The sequence below is a fragment of the Entelurus aequoreus genome, linkage group LG08 (assembly GCF_033978785.1).
Source record: "Entelurus aequoreus isolate RoL-2023_Sb linkage group LG08, RoL_Eaeq_v1.1, whole genome shotgun sequence".
Classification (NCBI taxonomy): domain Eukaryota; kingdom Metazoa; phylum Chordata; class Actinopteri; order Syngnathiformes; family Syngnathidae; genus Entelurus; species Entelurus aequoreus.
In genome coordinates this window covers 61,070,237-61,091,481 of record NC_084738.1, presented here as the reverse complement: position 1 = coordinate 61,091,481, position 21,245 = coordinate 61,070,237, and the positions used below count along the sequence as shown (strand labels likewise).

General features: G+C 40.0%; 1 long non-coding RNA gene across 2 annotated transcripts in view; it reads left to right on the top strand.

Annotated features, from left to right (window-relative positions):
* Positions 1 to 524: 524 nt before the first annotated feature.
* Positions 525 to 21,245, top strand: part of LOC133656134 (uncharacterized) — a 252,413-nt gene continuing 231,692 nt past the window's right edge. For both annotated transcript variants that reach the window (XR_009827100.1, XR_009827101.1), the window contains exon 1: positions 525 to 603. This is a non-coding gene — a long non-coding RNA (uncharacterized LOC133656134). The remainder of the gene's footprint in view (positions 604 to 21,245) is intronic.

Here is a 21,245-nt window from a genome sequence, read left to right as displayed (position 1 = left end):
CTCCAGACTGAGTTTTTTTTTACTCATCCTTCCCCAGCGTTGACCTTTTTCTTATCTTTTACGGGGCGCCTTGTGGCGACCCATCAGCGTTCCTGTTCTGTAATCCTGTACACTGTTTGTTTGTCTAATCTTGAACGGGTTTGTGCTGAAAACAAAGATTTGTTGTGCTTGTGCAATGACAATAAAGACCTACCCTATCCTATCCTATCCAATCCTATCCTATGGTATTGGAAGGTGTATCAGTCACGTTGCTGAATAATCAAAATATGACAGACACCATTTAGTGCAATGCAGTATTAATCATACAACCACAATAATCAACATATTATCGTTCGAAAGGCAGAATATGTTGTGTCAACACCCAAAAATGGAGCAAATTTTTTTTTTTTTAAAATAGTCTTGAAGTGTATTTGAGTTAAAGTTAATTTTCTTACACTGTTTATGACTCAATGTATGTTTCATATATATATATATTGACAAAAAGAACGATATGTACAGTAGTGTGGGCAGCATTCAGGTAGGAACCTTTGACACGGAAGCGTTTGTGTGGGGGGGGAAACTTCCGGCCAATCTGGACGAAGAGCTGACATGCTGTATCTACAGGTCAGTAACCGGTGTAAATGACTAACATCAGCTCTTAAAGTCATGAAGTACTTACATAATCGTTGGGAAGATGTTATCCTGGGGTACGTGTATCCGCAAACTGAGATAATTGAACGCCCATGACGACGTTGGTAATGACAGTAATAGGTGCCTGCCCGCGGCCATGTCGGACCTTGTTAGCCCTCAACTGTGTCTTACAGGCAAGCCGTTTGTGTTTGACGTGCCATTTCACGGGCAGTTTGGTGAGCCCTCAACTCTGTCTTGTAGGCAAGACAATTGATTGTATTTGAGGGATTCAGAATTATACTTTTGGGCTGCTGCACACACACATTGTAGTACATGTAGAAGTTAACATATAACACTGTTTTTGCCAAGTACTTTATTTGAGATATTAATTAATTCCCATTGGATTGAGTTTTTTCTTCTTCGATCCTAGGTCGTCGTGGTGGTTTGTGAAGCCCTTTGAGGCACTTGTGACTTTTTTATTATTATTATTATTTTTTTTTTTTACACTACTAAAAATTAAAAAAAAAAACACTACAAACTTTGATTGAGTGATAAATAATTAATTGAAAGTAAACTAATTTTATATAATCAAATAAAAGCTGAATTTCCCCCAGGGATCAATAAAGTACTTTCTATTCTATTCTATATCAGTACATATTATATACTGTATATACAATATGCAAATATTACATATATGTCATATTGCTACTATTGTACATTTTTAGTCTACTTTATACCTGCAATATCCTTTCCATCCTTACCCTTTCCATCCTTTGTAATTGAGCTACTGTGTGGAACAATTTCCCTTGTGGATCAATAAAGTTTGTCTAAGCTTAAGTCTATTAGTGGCATGTTTACACTAGGGCTGCAACTAACGATTAATTTGATAATCGATCAATCTGTCGATTATTACTTCGATTAATCGATTAGTAATCGGATAAAAGAGACAAACTACATTTCTATCCTTTCCAGTATTTTATTGCAAAAAAACCAGCATATTGGCACTATACTTTTTTTGATTATTGTTTCTCAGCTGTTTGTACATGTTGCAGTTTAAAAATAAAGGTTTATATATAAAAAAACAATTCCAAAAAATATATATATATGAAAAATTGCCTCTGCGCATAGCATAGATCCAACGATTCAATGACTAAATTAATCGCCAACTATTTTTATAATCGATTTAATCGATTAGTTGTTGCAGCCCTAGTTTACACTGTGGTATAAATGTGTGTTAAAAGGTAAAGATAGTTTTTTAACACTTATGAAAGAGGTTTACATTTGAAGAGTATTTGTCCTCTGTGTAATTTGTTGCGTTTATAAGTCCTGAAGTGTAGAAAATAAGTTGTGTCTTTGAATCGCGACACAATGCTGGTTCTTGTTCTATGTGAGTATAGTGGAGGTTGTGTACTTATGTCAAGTGATGGTGTATTTTTTGCATGTTTGTATGAGGGTTTCCCCTAAACTGCCAAGATACCTTTGGCGGTGGGGGTGTGGTCATGGGCGTAGTCACAATGACGGCATCGAGCAATTTGCATAATTTGCTATGATATGGTTATCTTTAAACAGGCTCACAAAATGTATGCATACATTTAAAACACATTTGTTTTAGTACTGTGTTTTTCGGACTATAAGGCGCACTTAAAATCCTTTAATTTTCTCAAAACTCGACAGTGCGCCTTAAAACCCGGTGCTCCTAATGTACGAAATAATTTTGGTTGTGCTTACCGACCTCGAAGCTATTTTATTTGGTACATGGTGAAATGATAAGTGTGACCAGTAGATGGCAATCAAACATAAGAGACACGTGTAGACTGCAATATGACTCAAGTAAACAACACCAACATTTTATATGTTCCGTTGAAAATATAGAACATTACACACGGCGCTCAAAAATCTATCGAAATGTTTTAGTACGACTTTGGTAAGCTATGAAGCCGCACCGCTGGATGGATTGTACTGTGCTTCAACATACGAGTGTTATTATGGTGTGTGTTTAAGGTAAGACATATTATCTGGCGTTTTGTTTCGCAATACTATGCAAAAGCAATTTTTCCTACCTTCTGGTACCTGCTGATCTGTATTTGGGATCTGCATAAGTCCTGAAAATTTGCGCGCATCCGCCCTTGTAGTCCGTGGTGATTCCGTAGTCCAGTGTGTTTCAACCTTTTTTGAGCCAAGGCACATTTTTTTCATTGAAAAAACCCAGGGGGACACTATCCCATCCTCGTCGCCATTGTTGTGTGCCAAACTTGTCACTTATCAGCAATCTAGGTTTAATAATACCCCAAAAGAAAGCTTTTTGTCTTTTTCTGCCTTTTATTCCCGCTCTTACTTTTTCCACTTCCAGGTGTCCAACACACAACACGTGTCATCATATCCTGTGTCCCCCGCCTTTAAGTTCCCCTTACAATGGTTCCGGTATAGTCCTGTGACCCGAGTAACCAATATGTGACAGACACCACCAGCAGAAAATGTTAAAAAATAAACTCAATAGCCTATATTGACAATATAAAGTCGTTCTCATCAAATTCCTGACGCAATTGTTCGATATGACTTCAAACCATAACCATCATTAATTCTCTCGTTTCAAAGTAGGCTTACAAAGCAATGAGCTACCTGCTGCCACCTACTGGTACGGAAGAGTATTGTATGGTTACTAGGGGTGTAACGGTACACAAAAATTTCGGTTCGGTACGTACCTTGGTTTAGAGGTCACGGTTCGGTTCATTTTCGGTACAGTAAGAAAACAACAAAATATAAATTTTTGGATTATTTATTTACCAAATTTGCAAAATCTTCCACCAAAAATATTTTTCTTAGTGGAATATTTGATGTGAAGTAATGGGAACCTTGGATAGGTCAATAATTCATAATAACATTGATTTTGATTCAATATTGTTTTGAGCAATGACAGTTTGAAAGAAAAAAAAACAACTTTGTTTTATTAGTCAACATTGCAACTTTTTCTAAATTACATTTAACCTTTAAGCTTTTTTATTTCACTTTTGTTATGTTTTTGTTTATTTTAATAGTATTTTTAGAATGTTCCGTGGGCCTTTAAAACATTAGCTGTGGGCCGCAAATGGCCTCCAGGGCACACTTTTGACACCCCTGCTATAGATAATAACAAATGTAACCTGATAAATCTATGGATAAAAAGCAGAGCCTGGCGACGCATGCGCATTTATCATAATTCTCTCGCTCTCTCTGTCTCTGCCCCTCCCTCACCAATGCTGCTGCGCGCACAATTTGTTTTGTTTTTAACCCCTTCCTAACCCTGAACGTACATTGAAAATACACGCAACCCTAACTCAAAATGCCGGACATTTGAGGCATTTAAGAAACTCCGCCCTGACAGCTCCGCAAAAGAGGACATGTCCGGTGAAAAGAGGACGTATTGTCAGTCTATCGTAGCCGTTAGCTGCTAGCATGCCGTGTGTTGTGCCTTGGTGTGCATTATTTGCACAACGTGCGTTACGCTACTTAATATGTCCGTGTGGAAACTTGTTCGGTACACCTCCGAACCGAACTGGAACCCCCGTACCGAAACGGTTCAATACAAATACACATACCGTTACACCCCTAATGGTTACTCGGCTGATCTCCAGACAGCACAGACACTGGCGAAATTCCATATTTTCCCACGGCACACCAAACAATATCTCACGGTACACTAGTGTGCGTAGTCAATAAGCTTCTTTTTCCTTTATCTTCTTGTTATGGGAAGTTCATCCTCCGCTGTTGCCATTTCTAATATAAAGTAGTGTAAAGTTCTTACTTATATTTGTCAGTAAACTCGCCATGAAAGCGCTAAAACATACGTAATACGTACTGAGTTTACATTATTCACCCAAGGAACTTTAGTTATTAGAGAGTTCCGGTCGGACGGTTTTTCACGGGACACATTTCCGGCGTTGTTGTTGCATTATTGAGCCACGGATGAGGAGATGCTGCTCCGTTATTGATCGAAGTAAAGTCTGAATGTCATTAAAACAGTTAGCTCCATCTTTTGACACTTCTTCCACTCCCGTCCTTGCACGCTACACCGCTACAACAAAGATGACGGGGAAAAGACGCTGCCGAAGGTGAGCCACGTAAATAAGACCGCCCACAAAACGGCGCATCCTGAAGCGACTGTCAGAAAGCGGCTTGAAGATGATTTGTAAAACATCATCTATGCAACATTTTGACCAAAGAACCACCATTACATATTATGTAGACCACTAGGAAGTGTTTTACATTTAGAAAAAAATATATAATATGACCCCTTTCAAGCGCCCTATAATTTCGGTGCGCCTTTTGTATGAAAATAGACTTGACTAGACCCGCTCATCGGCAGTGCGCCTTATAATCCGGTGCGCCCTATGGTCCGGAAAATATGGTATTTAGTATTAGTATTAACATATATTTTTTTTTATCGTTTTGCCATATTTTTTATTTTTGAACAATGTACTCTGTTGAACATTTTTCAAGTGTTAACAGACTTTTAATGACTTTTTTTTAATTAAAAACAACCAGCAACAAATGTAGGGTCTCCTTTTGGTGGTATTATAAAATGTACTCGTGTTCTCGATGTCCTTGACGAAAGAGGCGAGCTGCAGCGAGCATGACGTCACATTTGCTTGGTGCTGTTGGACTTTCTCTTCTTAAAAGTCCTCTTAACATTTGCACATTTTGTAGATGGCTGTACGCGGGTATAAATGCAGTATATATAAAAATTAAGTCGACATTGCAGGCATGCTGACAACGCTTCAGTTTTGTTTACATCTGATCTCGGTAGCGCGGTTTTCGGTGATCAAAGTCTTTTTTCGGTAGTCGAGTTTTCCGTACATCACTTGTCAATAAGGCTGCAGCTAACGATTATTTTTCTATCGATTAATCTATAGATTATTTTTTTCGATTAATCGGTTAATCTACAGATTGTTTTTTTTCGATTAATCTATAGATTATTTTTCCTTTTACCGATTATTTTTTTATTCAAAATGAAGATGAAAAAATAAATGTAGGCCAGTTTTTTCAAAAGGCATGGCTTTTATTTACAAAAAAAAAGAAGTATGGCCACTCAGTCAACATTGACAACAACATGACTAAATATTCTGTAACAATGTAAACATTTAAAACTTTTAACCTTTAACAAAATTAAAAGTAGCTTATTTGCTTTTTAATGTTTAAATATAAAAGTCAACATCCAGTGCAAATCTTAATATTCTGCAATAGCATAAGCATTTCAAAAGTAAAAGTATTGCTTATTTTGCTTTAAAATGTGCAAAAATAAAGATAAACATCCAATACAAAAAAGTGTAAAACGAAATATTCTGTAAAAACAGTGTAAACATTTCAACAAAAGTGAAAGTATTGCTTATTTGCTAAAATGTGCAAAAATAAAGATAAACATCCAATACAAAAAAGTGCCAATCTAAATATTCTGGAGCACTGTAAACATTAAGTATTGCTTTTAAAATGTGCAAAATAAACATCCAGTCCAACACAGTACACAATAACCAATTCTACTCATTCCAGTGAGTGACTAACAGTTGTAATGAAGAAAGGTTAGCATGTCTACATGCTCTGCTTCTTTTCATGTTTACAATATTCCCAGCAGCTGAAAATAGGCGCTCAGAAGGGGTCAATGTGGCTGGAACTGAGAGGTAATTAGCCTTCACCTCAAGCCAGGACAGCGAGTGAGCTGAGCTGCAGTTGAAGTTTCTAGAAGGTCAACGGGCTCATAGTGATGTTACTAGTAGTTGACTGGGAGGTGTTTATTATCATTTGGGGAGAGTCCGCTGCCTGATGCTCACCTGCTAAACACATATCTGCTCGACGCTGAAGCGCTGACTACATGCGCTCTGAATACGCACTGCTGATTGGCTGGTAATGCTTTGTGTGTACCAATCAGATGGTTGTGTGGGTGGGACTATGCTGCGTGCTGAGACAGAGGCAGAATGAGCAAAGCAGCTTGTTAAGACATTAGCAGCTAAAGTTAGCTTTAGCTTAGAAACTCGTTCGGTACACCCCCGTACCGAACCGAAAGCCCCGTACCGAAACGGTTCAATACAAAACACGTACCGTTACACCCCTAGCAGATACAAATGACACATTCATGTTTTTGTGTAATGATGACAACGTATGCTCACGCGGACGATTGACTAGTTGATGGTTTTCTTTTCAAATGTTCGTTCATAGCCGTTGTGCTGCTATTATAGGCCATTTACGCTCGACACAGTGTGCATACAACAACATTATTAGGCTGTTTATTGAAATACTTTCACACTTTTGACGACTTTTGGCGTGATTTTTCCCCCTCGCTCGCACCGCTCGCATCGTCTGCTTTGATCGTCTGCTTTGCGCTTCGCCATGACGGTAGCGTGACGTAAATATGCGACGCGTCGACGCACAAAAACGGCGTCGACGTATTTACGTAACCGATGACGTCGACTACGTCGACGCGTCGTTTCAGCCTTACTTGTCAATAGTGCGCAAATAATAGGCTATATATATATTCATACTGTAACGATCAGCTAATGTTTTATGTTCGTGTGGTTAGGATTTGAAGTTAGTTTTTCCCATGTTTACAAACACATCGTCCGTGCCTGAAAGGTGATTGGTGGAGAATGAGGAAGTGTTGTTGTGTGTCCGGCAAAGCGTGGACTCACGAGATGAAAATGTTTGCACAGGAGGTAAAACCTGTTGGAATTGTGTCATCAGTTATCATAAGATAGGTAATAAAAGTTAAAAAATAGTGACAATCTACAATGTAAATAGTCACAAAAATAAAGAAAACACATTGAGTAAGAAGGTGTGTCCAAACGTGTATATCTAACCTATTTACCTTGTCAAATAATATGAAACTATGTGTTAATCACATACAATGTTATTTATTTATTTAAAACTTAAATCTTTGGCTTTGGTCAGGCTGATTAAAAAAATAAATACTAATCAAATATACTGCCAAAGAAGGGACTCATACTGTAAAAACTGTTGAAAAATACTACTAATAATACTATTTTATATATATTTCAATAATATATGTATATTATAATATATATTATATTATTATGTGTTTGCACAGGAGGTAAAACCTGTTGGAATTGTGTCGTTAGTTATAAGATTGGTAATAAACCTGGCTTTCAAGTCCTCCAAGAATTGTGCGGTCCAGAACGTCGGCTGAACGTCTCCGACAGGGGTTCCCGCAAGGTTACAGTCAGGCTCGAGGATTATGTGAGGAACAGTGGGACAGGAACCAGGAGAGTAACGATCAGGTAAGATGATTTTAATTCACTCAAACAGAGAAGGAAGCAGTCGTGCATGTAAAGGTTCACAAACATAAATCAATCCTGAAGCCCTGAGAAGCAGGCGAGGGTGGCATAAATGGAAGCCTGCTGATTAGCACCAGGTGTGGATCGGCTGCCAATCAACAGCAGGTGAGGGGAAAACAGGAAATAGAACCAAAATAAGAGCACTGATAGGAAATAAACACAAAACAAGGAAGCACAAACAGAAATGAAATGACAGATGGTCACACGTCAGCTGTATAACATTTGTTGCGCGTGACCAGTTTTCCTCTCAATGGTTACACCCGAGTTCTTTTAGATGACATAAGTTGAGTAAAAAGGACCACCGAGACAGAATAGTACTTGGCCAAGTTTTACTAAAGCCTTAGGAGACCAGCCCTTTCAACGCAATAATTGCATCACCAAGCAAGGTTTAAAAGTAAGACAAAAGAAATGATCTTTTATAGCGAGAAGGCAGCCACCCCCCTTACAGAGAGGGATGCACCTGCTGATAAGAAGAGGGACCGTGTCCTTCATGGAACGGAACTGGCTCAAACCTCCCTTTTGAGGAGTGATTCATCATGTTTGTGCAAGACACTGGACGCTCGAGGGCCAAATATGGAAATCAACAACGGATAATAAGGCAACCAGCCGCACGAACATCTCCAGAGCGGAAAAGTACCAATAGCATGATCACACAATACAATGTTATACTAAAGCATCAAAGTATATCAAAAATATATGCATTCGCCACACATTGTATATTACATAAGCAATGTAGCACTTATTAAAAGAAAATACATGCATCATCACTTTATATTATACGATGACGTCGTTTTGTTGCGCCCCGGCCACGCCCCCACTATCACAAGTACATTGGCTATGTCGGGTAAACATTGTGTTGCGCAGGTCTTTTACGATGCGTGCATCTCTGGGTGTGCACTATTTTCGGGGCCACTGTCACATATGCTCTGGCGCGTTCTCGCCTGTTTTTGGATTTATGGAGGAAATCCCGACGTAATCTGGATTACCAGCAGACTCCAGCCCCCCCCCCCCCCCCCCCACCCTCTTCGGCCAATTCCCTGGAAAGTCTCGTCGGCTTGACATTTTCGCTGCGGGATGAGAAATGGAAAAGGAACGAGTGCCTCCTCCCCCAAGAGCATCCATTAGTGATCACTTAAGGGCCCCCCCCCGGTCCATTATTGAAATGCTGCACGTTCTAGCTGCGCTCTTTAGACTCACAAGTGGCCGTGAAGCACACAGATTAGCTGAAGTCGCTGTTAGCCTGTCCAACATCGAGTTTCTCCAACCGCCACTCGATAACCACTGCAGATTCACGCATGCCAAGTGTGTTCGTGTACGTTCCACGACGTGTTCCTGTGCAGAGCACGTTCCCTTTCCTGGCCTTCCCCCATCGCCATTTTCCTGGGGAGTATCCACTACATAGCATCTTTAAGGTTATCCACGGTACATAGGGAGCGAGAGAGACACCGGGTGAATGTCAAAGCAGGAAGCAGACAAATGGTCCCACTTCTTGACACTTCACAAACCTCTCCAGCACACTTGCAGTTCCTGTCACTTCTGTAACCATGGCAACTAAACCATGATATGTTTGGTAACGCTAGCAGAGCTAATGGGTAAAGATCACTGCACAGCATCTGACACAAGTCAGAAAAGCCCTTACATTTTAATTCCAGTGCATCTTTTTAAGGGGCAATACTAAAGACAGTAAACGTGGATGCACTTTAGAGTAGTCATTGTACAGCAGTATGTGTTTTTGCTATCCACACATAACAATTATCATCTAAGATGGCGACTAGGTATGGGTGATATAGCCTAAAATCCATAGTGAGATATTTTGTAGCCTGGTGACAAAGCTGTTCATTAAAAACAGACGTAGAATGTCGTTTTCAAAATGTTTATTGTGCAAAACTGTAATTATACAATTACTAAGACACAACAGCAATATCTCATATTATTTTATTATATCTTGTCAAGGAGGGGTTTCTCAACCTTTTTGCCCCGGGGCCCAACTTTCCTACTACAGAGGGGCCCGGGGGCCCACTCAAATATTAACACTGAGTTAGTAATCTTGATTTTAATTGTATTCAATAAATATATCTAACCTACTTACCTTGTCTATTGATATGAAATGATGTGTTAATCACATAAAATGATATTTATTTAACACATGAACCTTAGGTTTAGGTAGGGATGATGTTTGATAAGAAATTATCGAGTTCGAGCCCATTATCGAATCCTCTTATCGAACCGATTCCTTATCGATTCTCTTATCGATTCTCTTATCGAATCCAGATAGGTTGTTGTATACGGAAAAAAAACACACAATATTTGGTTTAACAAAAGCTCACTTTTATTTTATAAGAAAAAAATAAAATAAAATAAATAAATAAATAAATATTGACTGTTGTTACCCCCCTAAAAAAAAAATAAAAAAAAATATTGACTGTTGTTACTCAAAGTATATTAAGTGGGATTTTTCAGAAAAACAAATATATACAGTAACACAAACAACCTGTCTCTGTGATCACTATAGGTGTATAAATAATAATATAGTGTTAAATAAAATCAGTCCCTTGGGCACAAAACTGAAAATACTACAGCTCTCCAAAAAGTGCACTTCTGCTGCTATTGGAACATACTAACTACACACACTAGTACACTAAGAACGCCACAGTCATCAATCAATTCTTCTTCCAAAAAATTAGCATGTCTGCTTTTTCAGGATCAAGTCTGACCCGCTCTTCGCTAATCGTGTCGCCAGCGGTGGAAAAAACCCGTTCACTTGGCGTGGAACTAGCTTGGACACACAGATAGGTTTGACGACATCCTCCTCCAGTCTGTATCTAAACCTTCTGGGGTCCATCAGTGTGGCCTCCTCCAGGAATGACTGCACGTCCTTGTTCTGGAGGGAAAGTGAGGGACAGACACAGCATAGAATTAGGGGGGAAATTAGCTGAATGTGAAGACTAGGGTGTCTGTTATTAAGTCTTTAGCATTAGTATGTGGAATTAAATGATGGACTGGATTAAGTAATGAAGTTAAACATTGTACTGATATGATCCACTTTAAGAGGTTGTTCAAATTAATAGTGCTTACAAAGTACAAAGAATTATGAGAAATACTTTCAACCTTATTGAAAATAAGATATTCTTCATCTCAGTATATTAATAATGACTGAATTAATTAATTACATATTACAAAACTGTTGTATATACTAATTGACAGATGTTATTTTATTATGTGGGCTCTGTACCGAGGATGTCGTTGTGGCTTGTACAGCCCTTTGAGACACTTGTGATTTAGGGCTATATAAATAAACATTGATTGATTGATTGATTGATATAAAAAGGTCAGTAAATTATGTATATATTTGTAAACGCCGTGAAGTGGGAAAGGGGTAGGATTAAATAAGCTTTACTTCTTCCTACTCCTTTTCGGACATGATGTAAAGTGAAATGATATGAAACTGTGATGTGTTACACTGTAAGTTTGTTCATGTACGAAATAAACTAACGAAAGAAAGAAAGCACTAGTTTATTAGACAGACTTGCAAACTCTGGAGTGGTGTAGGCTACAAGATACCGTTAACGTTATCAGACACATACAAAAAGGCTAACGTTAAAGTTACCGTTAGCCACTGACTATGCTTAGGTAACGTTAGCCTAGCTAACATTACTGCAGTCCTGGTTGACATAAGAGGTAACGTTATTTTAGCCTAAAGGCTACAAGTGAGCAAATATGGAAATTAACCGGCAACAGTTAACGTTAGTTACTCACCGCCACTATCACTGGAACTGGGGCTGCAGGTTGAAGCACAGGAAGAGGGGCGTGCTCCGTCATCTTTGTCGCTGCTTCTCCACGTGTCGAAGACACGACACGGTTCTTGAACGTTCAGGTTATGTGCGGCCTGAACATGTTTCAACATGCTTGTGGTACTCCCCCCCCCCTTACATGCGAGCGAAGCCTGGCAATAATTGCATATTGCCGTTTCCTCGTCGTATTTTTTTGTAAAATGAAGCCATGCCTTGAGGCGTTTTTTCCGGTCCATTATTTTTGCTGCTTTCTGTATCTGCCGCCTAATGACTGAGCTACGTCATTTCCTGTGATGTCCCACAGGGCATTTCCTGTGGGACGGGATTCGTTCCCAGGGATTCGAATAAAGAACCAACTCTTTTTCTTTACTATAGTGGCCTCGATAACGGGAACCGGTTCTCAAAAAGGGATTCGAGTCCATGGAATCGGTTCTTTTCTTATTGAACAACCGGGAGAACCGGTTTCGAACATCATCCCTAGGCTTAGGTCAGGCTGATTTAGAAAAATAAATACTACCGTAATTTCCGGACTATAAGCCGCACCAGCTAAATTTAGGGGAAAATACAGATTGCTCCATATATAAGCCGCACCTGACTATAAGCCGCATGGTTTTGATGTGTAATTACCGTAGTATATAGGGGTTCCTGCTACCACGGAGGGGATTGTCGGGACAGAGATGACTGTTTGGGAACGCAAAGCGTCCCATGTATTAACAATAAATCTTTCAATCATTCAATCAAACTTTCACATCTTTGACATGGCGAACAGCATTCGTGCAGAGTACAAATAATACAACGATGCAAAGTAATACAAAGTGCTCGCCTGTACGTTATCAAAATAACCAGCCTACCGGTATATGAAAAGTCAGTCTTTAATCATTGTGTCATCGTCTTCCTCCTGCGTACTAAAACCACCGAAATCCTCTTCGTCGGTGTCGGAGAAGAACAGGCCGTAAATAAGCCGCACCCTTGTATAAGCCGCAGGGACCAGAACGAGGGGAAAAAGTAGCGGCTTATAGTCCGGAAATTACGGTAATCAAATATACTGCCGAAGAAGGGACTCATACTGTAAAAACTGTTGAAAAATACTTAACATAATAAATTATAATAATTTATATATATATATATATATATGTATATATTTTATCAGTCGTGGTCAAAAGTTTACATACACATAATCTAGATAGATCCACTATGGACTGGACTCTCACAATATTATGCTAGATCCACTCGACTTATTTCTTGCCTTGATGTGGGATCCGAGCCAAGGATGTCGTCGTGGCTTGTGCAGCCCTTTGAGACACTAGTGATTTAGGGCTATATAAGTAAACATTGATTGATTGATTGATAATGTCATGGCTGTTTTGAGTTTCCAATAATTTCTACAACTCTTTTTTTTTTGTTTTGATAGAGTGATTGGAGCACATACTTGTTGGTCACAAAAAACATTCATGAAGTTAGGTTCTTTTATGAATTTATTACAGGTCATCTGACCACAGAACTTTCCTCCAGAAGGTCTTATCTTTGTCCATGTGATGTCAGATGGAACAAAAATTGAGCTGTTTGGCCACAATACCCAGCAATACGTTTGAAGGAGAAAAGGTGAGGCCTTTAGTCCCAGGAACACCATCCCTACCATCAAGCGTGGTGGTGGTAGTATTATGCTCTGGGCCTGTTTTGCTGCCAATGGAACTGGTGCTTTACAGAGAGTAAATGGGACAATGAAAAAGGAGGATTACCTCCAAATTCTTCAGGACAACCAACAATCATGTCTTGGGCGCAGTTGGGTGTTCCAACAGGACAATGACCCAAACACACGTCAAACGTGGTAAAGGAATGGCTAAATCAGGCTAGAATTAAGGTCTTAGAATGGCCTTCCCAAAGTCCTGATGTAAACGCGTGGACAATGCAGAAGAAACAAGTCCATGTCAGAAAACCAACACATTTAGCTGAACTGCATCAATTTTGTCAAGAGGAGTGGTCAACAATACAACCAGAAGCTTGTAGATGGCTACCAAAAGTGCCTTATTGCAGTGAAACTTGCCAAGGGACATGTAAGCAAATATTAACATTGCTGTATGTATACTTTTGACCCAGCAGATTTGCTCACATTTTCAGTAGACCCATAATAAATTCATAAAAGAACCAAACTTCATGAATGTTTTTTTGTGACCAACAAGTATGTGCTCCAATCACTCTATCACAAAATAATAAGAGTTGTAGAAATTATTGGAAACTCAATTTTGACCACGATTGTGTGTATGTATATATATCCATCCATTTTCTACCGCTTGTCCCTTTTGGGGTCACTGGGGATGCTGGCGCCTATCTCAGCTGCATTCAGGCGGAAGGCGGGGTACACCCTGGACAAGTCGCCACCTCATCACAGGGCCAACACAGATAGACAGACAACATTCACACTCACATTCACACACTTGGGACCATTTAGTGTTGCCAATCAACCTATCCCCAGGTGCATGTCTTTGGAGGTGGGAGGAAGCTGGAGTACCTGGAGGGAACCCACGCAGTCACGGGGAGAACATGCAAACTCCACACAGAAAGATCCTGAGCCCGGGATGGAACCCAGGACTACTCAGGACTTTCGTATTGTGAGGCACATGCACTAACCCCTGTCCTACCGTGCTGCCCATGTGTCTGTGTGTGTATATATATATATATATATATATATATATATATATATACCGTATTTTTCGGATTTTAAATCGCAGTTTTTTTCATAGTTTGGCCGGGGGTGCGATTTATGTGTGAAGTTATTAACACATTACCGTAAAATAACAAATGATATTATTTATCTCATTCACGTAAGAGACTAGGTGTATATCAGCAATTGTCACACACACACGTCAACCAATAAAAATTTGGCGGGGGCGGGTCATGGCAGAAGTGCATTGTGAAAAAAAGATGCTACCTGCTACTACTTCCGTACCTATGAAAATTGATAATTTCAAAATTGGCGCTAACTTATAAAAACTGAGAAGGGCTGAACAAAAAGAAGATTTAATCGGATTTAGCGATTAGGAGTGACAGATTGTTTGGTAAACGTATAGCATGTTCTGTATGTTATAGTTATTTGAATGACTCTTACCATAATATGTTACTTTAACATACCAGGCACGTTCTCAGTTGCTTATTTATGCGTCATATAACGTACACTTATTCAGCCTGTTGTTCACTATTCTTTATGTATTTTAAATTGCCTTTCAAATGTCTATTCTTGGTGTTGGGTTTTATCAAATGCATTTCCCCAAAAAATGCGACTTATACTCCAGTGCGACTTACATATGTTTTTTTCCTTCTTTATTATGCATTTTCGGCCGGTGCGATTTATACTCCGGAGCGATTTGTAATCCGAAAAATACGGTATATAATTTAACATAAAATTACACAGTCCGAAAGTAAATAAGTTCTAAAAAATAATTATATATTTTACTAAAAAAAATCTATATATTGTAATGGTTTTGAAAATGGAAAATATTAAAAAAGGCCCCTGCATGCTTTTTTTTTTTTTAAGTGTGTGGCCCTCAGTGGGGAGGAGGATGAATTCCAACAAGTATACTGTGACATTGTGCAGCAGAGCACAATGCCATCCCTGGGGAAACAGTGCCGCGTGGCAGCATACCGACGACCTAAAAATACTCCCTTTATAAAAAGATAACAATGCGCACTTTTGATTGACACAGACACAGAGGTCCTCTATATCAGTGTTTTTCAACCACTGTGCCGCGGCACACTAGTGTGCCGTGAGATACAGTCTGGTGTGCCGTGGGAGATTATCTAATTTCACATATTTGGGTTAAAACATTTTTTGCAAACCAGTAATTATAGTCTGCAAATGATGTTGTTTTTGTTGAGTGTAATACTCTTCCATATCAGTAGGTGGCAGCCGGTAGCCAATTGCTTTGTAAATGCAGGTAAAAAGGTGTCTTATGCTTAAACCAAAAATAAATAAAAGGTGAGTGCCCTGAAGAAAAGGCATTGAAGCTTAGGGAAGGCTATGCAGAACGAAACTAAAACTGAACTGGCTACAAAGTAAACAAAAACAGAATGCTGGACAACAGCAAAAACTTACTGTGGAGCAAAGACGGCGTCCACAATATACATCCGAACATGACATGACAATCAACAATGTCCCCACAAAGAAAGATAAAAACAACTGAAATATTCTTGATTGCTAAAACAAAGTAGATGCGGGAAATATCGCTCAAAGAAAGACATGAAACTGCTACAGGAAAATACCAAAAAAAGAGAAAAAGCCACCAAAATAGGAGCGCAAGACAAGAACTAAAACACTACACACAGGAAAACAGCAAAAAACTCAAAATAAGTCACGGTGTGATGTGACAGGTGGTGACAGTACACCTACTTTGAGACAAGAGCTATATTGATGCATGCTTGGTTATGGTTTAAAGTCATATCCAACAATTGCGACAACAACTTTTTACTGTCAACTGAGTTTATGATTTCTGCTGGTGGTGTGCCTCCGGATTTTTTCAACGCAAAAAATGTGCCTTGGCTCAAAAAAGGTTGAAAAACACTGCTCTATATCACTGATCCCAGAGCAGCCGGAATGCGTGACTAATGCGGAGGTCAGTTATCGGCCTTCTGCCATTCTTCAGCGAGCAACCGTGATATGAGCAGTTTCTACATCCGATTATTACGCCGAGAGAACACACACACTTACAATAAACACACACCTCCCCCAGAAGCAAACACTCCACAGCGCGAGATGCCAGGGGACGATGAAGAGATGATGAGACGCCGTCCTATCAGCATCCCATCGTCTTCTCTCCCGCCGCTTCCCTCCTATTTCCCCGGCCGGCGCTGGCGAGGAGCCGCGACACGGAACAAACAAATGAGATCCGGTGTGATGACCTCACTTTGTAATCCGCCGAGGAGACGCGTCTCCCGACATATTGCGAGACGAGATGTCGGCCGTGTGCGGGACAGTCGTTCTTTGAGTGCACTCGGAGTGTGATGAAACGCTTTTGTACGGCGTGGGATAAATAAAAGAATTTATAATTCATGACTCGGGGAGAGAATGTGTGCACGCCGGCTGATTGATGGGTGATTGCGGCGAGAGAAAAAGAGAGAGGATGGAGTCACAGAAGCAGTTTGGAGGACAAGGTGATAAATAAGATGGATGAAGTGTGTGTGTGTGTTTGTGTGTGTGCGCGGGGAGAGGCTGAACAATTTTTTGTTGTTGTGATTTCTATTTCATTTTACAGCTAAGACGAACCTAGGGAACTTGGGTAGTGCATTGGCCAAAATCTCGCCTTTAAAAGTGCTTTTAGTCAGGCCTACTGGGGACACGTGTGTGTGTTTGTATAGCTTTAATGCTAACGAGCTGTGTGTGTGTGTGTGTGTGTGTGTGTGTGTGTGTGTGTGTGTGTGTGTCCAAGAACTGCTGATGTGCACTTTATCCACTTTTGACATACACCGTATTTTCCGGACTATAAGGCGCGGTTAAAATCGTTTTTTTTTCTACCCAAAACTCGACAGTGCGCCTTATAACCCGGTGCGCCTAATGTACAGAATAATTCCGGTTTTGCTTACCGACCTCGAAGCAATTTTATTTGGTACACGGTGTAATGACACTCAGCATCAAGGGTTGGAATTAGGGGTTAAATCACCAAACATGATTCCCGGGTGCTCACTGCTCCCCCCACCTCCCAGGGGGTGATCAAGGGTGATGGGTCAAATGCAGAGAATAATTTCGCCACACCTTGTGCGTGTGTGACAATCATTGGTACTTTAACTTAACTTAATAAGTGTGACCAGTAGATGGCACCCAAACATAAGAGATACGCGTAGACTGCACTATGATGGCAATATGACTCAAGTACACAACGCCAACATTTTATATGTTCCATTGAAAATATAGAACATGACACACGGCGCTCAAAAATCTATGACAATGTTTTAGTACGACTTTGGTAAGCTATGAAGCCGCACCGCTTGATGTGCTTCAACGTAGGAGTATTATTATGGTGTGTGTATAAGGTAAGACATATTATCTGGCGTTTTGTTTCGCAATATTATGCAAAAGCAACTTTTCTCACCCTTTGGTACCTGCTGATCTGTATTTGAGATCTGCATAAGTCGTGAAAAATTGCGCGAGTCCGCCTTTGTAGTCCGTGGCGACAACGTAGTTATGAGCTTCTTCTTTTTCTCTATCTTCTTGTTATGGGACATTCATCCTCCGCTGTTGCCATTTCTAATATAAAGTAGTGTAAAGTTCTTACTTATATCTGTCAGTAAACTCGCCATGAAAGCGCTAAAACATACCGGTGTGGTGAGTATACATTATTCACCCAAGGAATTTGAGTTATTGAAGAGTTCCGGTCGGACGGTTTTTCACGGGTCACATTTCCGGCGTTGATGTTGCACTAGTGAGCCACGGATGAGGAGATGTTGCTCCGTTATTGATTTAAGAAAAGTCTGAATGTCATTAAACAGTTAGCAGTGCGCTTTATAATCCGGTGCGCCCTATGGACCAGAAAATACGGTACTGTACTCACACATACAGGCAGTGCTTCTAAATTATTTTCTGTTACGCCCGCCCAAGGAGACGAAACAAATACCGTATATTTCGGACTAGAGAGCTCAGCGGGATATATACCTACTAAATTTTAGAAGAGAAACATATTTTCCATATATCAGCCGCATTGGACTATAAGCCGCAGATATATACGCTGTGAAATTATTTACTCAGAAAGGTTTTTGGAAATGTAAAATTTACATACCTTAATTGTTTCCAAACGATGTCTGTAACAAGGCAGTAAAATGTCTGATCAAACAAAACAGAAGTCATCGTCATGGATCTACCAGCTGCGGGGGCTAGGTCTCCAGTTAGCCAAACCGAGTCAATAACTCCACAGTGACGTCTTGGTGAATTTACTGAGGAATTTGTGAAACTGAAACAATACAAATCATTTTTTACAGCTTGTCCCTCATCATGTTGACAAAATAATAGAATGATAAATGACACAATATGTTACTGCATATGTCAGCAGACAAATTAGGAGCCTTTATGTGCTTACTTACTACTAAAAGACAAGTTGTCTAGAATGTTCCCTATTTTATTTAAGGCCAACATTGTTCTTCGATTGCAATAATAAACAGATGTTTAATGTACCCTAAAAAATTTGGTTAAAATAAAGCCAAAATTGCAATTTTTTGTGGTCCCCTTTATTTAGAAAAGTATCGAAATACATTTTGGTACCGGTACCAAAATATTGGTATCGGGACAACCCTAATTGCAAGTAATAAACGCTTATTTGGTTAAACGAAAATAAATGTAAAACTGTGTGTGTGTGTGTATATATATATAAATATATATATATATATGGAAAAATTAAAGACTGTGTTGTATATTGATGGTCGTGCCACTCTCCCAGGACAGAGTGTGTGATGGGTGATGAGCCAAGAAGATGCCAACGAGGAATCGTCAAACAAGATGTTATATTTGTTTCAACGAGCTTCAGACTGGAACTGCAGCTTCCAGGAGAAAGAGTGTGGGCCTGATTACTCTTCTGTTGTCTTCTTGGACAACTGTCCTTAAATACCTTTTACACGAACATAGCTACTCTTTGTTGTTCTAGCCTTGAGGCCGGGCCGGTCAGTCTGGGTGCTTGGCCAGTCAACCTATTTCCTGTGATCAGTTTGAGTCGGGTGACTTCGGACCCCTATCCTCTACTCCTACTTGTGAGGGCTTCCTACCAGATGTTGCTAATGTCTTTACACTTCCTCCTAAAATCCAAACCTGCATTCCTGTAGGATTCCAATTTCCTGGGGACAAGAGCCATCACTCTCTGGAGAGCTTGTGATGGACATGTGCACTTTTGAAGCTATCAAAGGACATATTTCCTTAGTAGAATGATCCCCTAAAGCAGGGGTCGGCAACCAAAAATGTTGAAAGAGCCATATTGGACCAAAAATACAAAAAAAAACCTCTTGTCTGGAGCCGCAAAAAATTAAAAGCCTTATATACGTGTTATAATGAAGGCAACACATGGTGTGAGTGTCTGTGTTAATTATATTAGCCTACTATCAAAGGTTGACGCAAATGGAATCAAATCGCGAGGTGCCCAAAGTTTCCCACCTCGAGTTAAAGGCCTACTGAAAGCCACTACTACCGACCACACAGTCTGATAGTTTATATATCAATGATGAAATCTTACCATTGAAACACATGCCAATACGGCCGGGTTAACTTATAAAGTGCAATTTTAAAATTCCCGCCACACTTCCGGTTGAAAAACTCCTTTGGATATGATTTATGCGCGTGACGTCACAAAATCCACGGAAGTGGTTGGACCCCATCGGACCCGATACAAAAACCTCTTGTTTTCTTCGACAAAATTCCACAGTATTCTGGACATCTGTGTTGGTGAATCTTTTGCAATTTGTTTAATGAACAATGGAGGCTGCAAAGAAGAACGTTGTAGGTGGGATCGATCGGTGTCTTAGTGGCTAAGTACAATACTTACAGCAACACAACAAGGACTACTTACCCTGATAGCAGACGCCTAGCCGATGCTTGCCGCCAAACCCACGGATGAAGTCCTTCGTCGCGCCGTTGATCGCTGGAACGCAGGTGAGCACGGCTGTTGATGGGAAGATGAGGGCTGGCTGGCGTAGGTGGAGCGCTAATGTTTCTATCATAGTTCTGTGAGGTCCGGTTGCTAAGTTGCTAAATTAGCCTTAGTGTCGTTAGCAACAGCATTGTTAAGCCACGTTAGCTCAGTAGCTAAGTGTGTCACCGATGTATTGTCTTGGAGATAAAAGTCACTTTAAATGTCCATTTCGCGTGCTCGACTCTCATTTTCAAGAGGATATAGTATCCGAGGTGGTTTAAAATACAAATCCGTGATCCACAATAGAAAAAGGAGAGAGTACATAGTTCTGTGAGGTCCGGTTGCTAAGTTGCTAAATTAGCCTTAGCGTCGTTAGCAACAGCATAGTTAAGCCTTACCAGGCTGAGAATTTTTAACCGTGTAGTTACATGTACATGGTTTAATAGTATTGTTGGTCTTCTGTCTATCCTTCCAGTCAGGGGTTTATTTATTTTGTTTCTATCTTCATTTGAGAACGATGCTATCACGTTAGCTCAGTAGCTAAGTGTGTCACCGATGTATTGTCTTGGAGATAAAAGTCACTTTAAATGTCCATTTTGCGTGCTCGACTCTCATTTTCAAGAGGATATAGTATCCGAGGTGGTTTAAAATACAAATCCGTGATCCACAATAGAAAAAGGAGAGAGTGTGGAATCCAATGAGCCAGCTTGTACCTAAGTTACGGTCAGAGCGAAAAAAGTTACGTCCATCACTGCCTCTCAAGTCCTTCACTGTAACGTTCCTCATCTACGAATCTTTCATCCTCGCTCAAATTAATGGGGTAATCGTCACTTTCTCGGTCCGAATCTCTCTCGCTCCATTGTAAACAAAGGAAAATTGTGAGGATATTACCTCCTCTGACGTCACGCTACTTCCGGTACAGGCAAGGC